At 40.2% G+C, this 5,494-nt stretch overlaps 1 long non-coding RNA gene across 1 annotated transcript in view; it reads left to right on the forward strand.

Moving 5' to 3' along the window:
• Nucleotides 1-692: 692 nt before the first annotated feature.
• Nucleotides 693-5,494, forward strand: part of LOC129352612 (uncharacterized) — a 14,989-nt gene continuing 10,187 nt past the window's right edge. The window contains exon 1 of the long non-coding RNA XR_008604894.1: nt 693-754. This is a non-coding gene — a long non-coding RNA (uncharacterized LOC129352612). The remainder of the gene's footprint in view (nt 755-5,494) is intronic.

Here is a 5,494-nt window from a genome sequence, read left to right on the forward strand (position 1 = left end):
TGAAACCTCAGTTTTCATTATTAATCCCCTCCTCCCCCACCAAGGCTGTTTCCTTCTACTCTGATCAAGGTGAATCACCTGCTTTACGACAAAAACCAACAGAGTGGAACTCCACTTTCTACAGTGTGTGACGCGTTGGAAACCGTAGAATATCAGAAACATTTACGGTTTAGAGGAACTAGTTTTTATTTTAGTTTGTATTTATTCACTCAATTTTAATGTAAATAGTTTGTGTAACAACTGAAATCATGAATGAAAAGGAGCAGAAAAATTTATAAACTTATAACATCTGCACCAAATTAACATAAAAAGAAAATTAGCTCTTCATATTCGTATTTCTTCTTTATTTCTCGTGTAATGAAATATTTTCATTTTCAACTGGACACAAATGCTTGGTTAGATGTTGTGTTTTTGCAGCATAGGGGGTTTTTACCTTTTCTTTCTGCACAACTGAAGCTTTTTATGGTTCCAATCTCCTGATTTGGTGAGGGAATGAAAAACTGGAGCTTGGTTGCTCCGGCCAACCAGCCGAGATAAGAGATTTCTGAATGGTCAAGGAGTTTTTATTCCTCAGATATTTAACATTATATTGTGTAGATTGGAGTCACCTGCTTGTCTCTGAATGCAGCAGAGTGGGGCTGCACTCCAGGTTGCTAAGGCTTTAATTTAGATCGTATGTTTTTGAAATGCTTTAATGCTTTGGGATGCTAATTTGTCTTTTTTTTGCTGCAGTCCTGTCTTCTGGGAAAATGGAGTGAGTACCAAACATTTTTTGCACATTTAGTCATTATCTACCATTTGCATTCATTACTAGAATTACAGTTTGAGCATTCCAGCTTATAGTGAAATGTTTTGCTGATTTCCAGCATTTTAATGCATCTGTTCTAGTTTGGGGTTACCTGTTTTTGTGAGTGCATGATTTAAAAAAAACAAAACAAAAACAACTATTACCAGGTTTATTGGGTGTTGTTTGTTTTGTAACTCAATTTTAATCCCATCAGGCCAATTTACTCAGATGTTGTCTTTTCTTAAATAACGTGCAGCAGCACAAGTTAAAATGGTGAAACTTTTCATTCTCCAGCAGTGACTGTGGGAGAGTTTTTCAGTCCTCACTGTGGGGGAAAGTAGAAACATGGATTCTCATCAAGCAGAGCAGAAATAGGCCTCATGTTTTATTTCCACCCAGTGAAACGGAGTCACTGATTACTGGTAAAAATATGGATGTAAAAAAAAGTAAAGTACAAATGAATAAATGCTTAAGCTGCTGCTGGCCACAATCCCAACTCAATGTTTACACTCAGAGGTGAAAATGGCTGCACAACCAAACACCCGAAAAGCATCAGTAGAGCCTCCTGCACGACTGCCAAGAATGCAGCAAGTGGTTTCTAGATGGCTGGTCAACAAGAAAACACTTGTCTTTTCCAGTAGCCATTATACAGCTTGCAAACCAAATGTGCTGGGGTTGCCAGGTAACAGGCAGTGCCTGTTGATTTGTAAAAGGCTCATTTTCAAGTCACCAAAAATATGAACTTGTCAGAAAACAGCTGTGTTTAAGCTTTTGGTCTGTTTTTAGAAGCAGTAGAAACTGAATTTGCAGTATAAAAATGGGAATTTTGGAAAGTACACCTGCTGTAAATTTTCTGACATATCTTAACCAACAAAATGATCCGCTTCTATAACTTCATTTTTTCTCACAAGCAGCCGCACATGTGAAGGTTTGTTCTTTTTCTTAATCTGACTCCTCTAATGGTTTTCATAAACCCAAAATAACTCCAGGCGATGTGCTGCAGCACGTGAGCCACTGGCTACGGCACTAACGCCAGGCTCTCTGTTACACGGCCTGTATGATAAATTACAGTTTCAGGGCTAAGAAATGAAAAAACCCAACAAGATGAATGTTGTGTTGCAAATACAAACACTTAGTATTCCACAGAGCCGCCTCTTTATGATAGCCGAACCATCACCCTTGCTATCTGTGGTCTAACAGCAGCTTATGCAGATGTACCCGGCTCTTCAGCTTCTACAAAGCGTCTTCTGCAAGCAGGTCACATTGGCAGCGTCTGTGTGCCGTGGATGAAATTGTAACGTGTCCTGTGAGACGCTCTAAAGCCTTATCACTGAGCTACCTGGCCTTTAACAGCCGCTGATGGAAAGGGACAGATTGAACCTGCAGTCCCTGACAGAAAATGGGAGATATTTGCTTGCTCCATGGTTTGGATTACCTCTTAACTCCAAAACAAAGCCACATGAGTTGTTTGATTTCCATCTAATGCTCCGATGTGCCGAAGCACATCTGTCACAGTGTGAGGCGTGACTGGAGAAGCAACTTCACTCGGATCCAGGAGCCGCAATTGTTGCCGTCATCTGGCGGCCAGCAGAGCCAGAGAGGTAAAATTGGAAAAGTGAATATGTTGCTAATGGCAGAGGAGAAGAGCTGGGGCTATAATACCTAATCCATAGAAGACAATTTCAGGCCCCAGACCCAGGAGAGCCGAGCGCTCGATCCAGAAGCGATTCGCTCGGATTGATCAAGGAGCGTCGTAATCACATGGGAATGAAACACGAGGGCTGCGAGGAGTGTCAGTAGATTCAAAGGTGGGTTTAATGGATTTGAAGAGATGTGCTTTGAAATGATTTCAGAGGGCACAAATAGAATCCTCAAAGCATCTTAGCAGCATTTAACAGCTGTCCGCTGAAATTAACGTTCAGCTACAGTCGGCGGGATCTGGAGGAACAGAGGCCTGGAGTTTCCTCAGCAGGAACTCAAAGACCTTCACTTCCTGAAAGAACAATCGGAAATCTGCTAATGAACCACCAGCTGCAGATAACAGAGGCTTATTAGGCGGAAAGCCTAAATGCACTTACAGATAAAACCGCCCTTTCTTTCATTCAAACGGCTAAAAGCTCGATGCTCCCTCTGAAACTGAAATTGAAACGCTGCAAACGTGGAATGAAATATTCATAAATTCAGCTGTCGTCGAGCTCTTCCTGTTTCAAGATAAAACGCACAACAACAGAAGAAGAAAAAAACACAATCCGACATAATTATTCACCTCTAATGAGTGAGGAGAGCTGGCGGCAGAGCGCGGGATTTCCTGTTCTGCTGCTCACAGCAGCTGCTTCCTGCAGATACCAATAATCTAAAGTTACCAACTCCGCCGGCTGGAGATGCAGGCAGGTAGCTTTTTTTTTCTGTCTCATGAGCTCATGGAACATTTTCACCTCTGTTCAATCTCCTCTGAGCTCTTCATGCATTTGATAAGACGGCAAACAGCAGTGCCACTGACACACTCATATTTATGGAGGACAAATTGTGACTGATGCCTTCAAAACTTTGATTGAATTTTGCACAGAAGTGGTTTGATTTAAAGCTTCAATCAAGTTGCGTCTTCACTCTGAGATTTTACAGCTGAGCGAGAGTCAAATGCACGTTAAGACGTTCCTCCTGATTTTTTACATCTGGCAATTTGAAAACATGAAACTAATTTATTGAGCTGATAAAAGGAGATGCATTGAAAATAGTAGGAGGCTTTACAAACAAGTCAACCTTGGATATATTCGTCTGAGTGTCTCCTTTAAATGTGCGTCGTAAACGACTCAGCTTTTTCAATGCCTGACAAATAAAATCCAAGGATAATAAAAATGAGATTAAAAGATGCTTTTTTTTAATCGTCCCATTCAGATATTCAATCATTCACATGTTGGCGTTAATAATAAAGCATCAAAGTTTTTTTAAGTGACAAACTGTGAAAAAGTTCAAAGGGTGTGAATACTTTATGGATGACTGGAGGTAAAAGTTTAAAAAGTTCTGTTGCAATATTGATAAATGAACAGTTTCCTTCAGTAATGTAAACTTTGGTAAAATGAATTATTCATGACAACAAAACAGGATGTGATGACTTCTCTGTTTACATGATGCTGATGAATCTCCGAGGCGACCTTTCATCCCGTCCTGTTTACTAGAGATCTGATGGCGAAGCGAAAAGCAGATCAAATCAGATGGAGTCAAGTAAACTAAAGCCTGGAAGAGGCTGCAATCAATAGCTCAGAAAATTAAAGTAATTATATCATCCTGTGATGCCTTTTGATTCATAAAACCAGTGACAAAAACATTTTTACAGAGAACAAGAAAAGTTAGAATTTACACCAGCCAGTTTAAAGGAGAAGACAATAATAGTGAATAAATCCTTCCTCCCCTGTTAAACTTTAGGTTGTGAATTTTTTAAAGAGAATTTTTGATTATTTCTTTTCTTGAATGTTTTCACTTTGGTTTGATTGAATCAAAGTTGCAAATTTTTTGACATTTTTAGTTGCACTGCATTGCCAAACCAACTGAACTCTTCGAGCAACCTGTTCCCCTCCTCGCCTGTGGGGGCGCTGCACCAAGACACATTGAAGAAAACAATACAGAAATCTCAGAAGACACAAAATGCAAACAAAAATGGAGTGGCATAAGATTTTAGCGGTTGTAGGATTTCTCTTTTGCCTTTGGTAAAAGACTAAGAGCCGTTTCTCTAGAGTTTGATTAAAGTCTTCAGCTTAATGAGGAAATACAGGAGCTGATGAAGAATGGGTTGTTTATAAAGGCTGCAGAAAAAGCCTTCATCTCTTCAGAGAGAGTATCTAAGTTGAACTTACAGAAGAATTAACCACAAAACACAAATCTACTCCAGAACGAATAAAAGGTATTTCAGTGGACTAGTCAAAGTCCAGACCTTAACTTCTTCAACGTTCTCCAGCTGTGCAAAATAGAAGAGAAAGAATTGAGGACAAAGTCTTGATAAACTCAACCAGGAAGGGTTACTGGTGGGGTGTACTTACTTTCCCGTCAATGAAAGAACCTTTTTTTTCTGCACCTCTCCTCTTTAACTTCAAAAGATAAGAAAGGAAACAACCGGCGCTGAGGACGGTTCCCTCTGTGGCCTGGAAGCCCCTCCGGCGTTGTGTTTCACAACAGGCAGAGAAGAGAACAAGTGAAGGATTTTGATGCATGAGGGCAAACGGAAAAAAAAGGAACCTTTCTCACATCCAGCCCACCAGTTTCTAGTTTCCAGTGTCCTGCTGTTCAGTTTACTGGAGTCTTGGAGCTGTTTAAGGAGCCATGCTGTGCAGGAGAACAGAAAGCGGCTCGACTTTATCCTGTCGAAATGGTCAAGAAACGTCTGCAGCAGCAAGTCTGGATGACAGCGTATGCTAATCACAGTTTTCAGCATCACAGATGTGTGTTGCTCTGTGCTTGATTGCAGCCTCATACATGTGATCCCAGATGCCGGATTTCTGAACACTTAGACAGATGGTTCATCTTTTTCATCTTTCCTCAACCTTCTGTTGATTTTATAACCTTCCCATAATCAAAATTCATGAATTTTTCAATCTTTTGTTGCCCTTGGCTCAACCTCTGACATGTTCTGCAACAACATCAAAATGGATGTTTTTGTTACTTTACAGACATCTATTTTATTTAAAACTTTTAAGAATTGGTTGTACTCAGAAA

Source organism: Poeciliopsis prolifica, unplaced genomic scaffold, assembly GCF_027474105.1.
Source record: "Poeciliopsis prolifica strain line A6 unplaced genomic scaffold, Auburn_PproV2 SCAFFOLD078, whole genome shotgun sequence".
Lineage (NCBI taxonomy): Eukaryota > Metazoa > Chordata > Actinopteri > Cyprinodontiformes > Poeciliidae > Poeciliopsis > Poeciliopsis prolifica.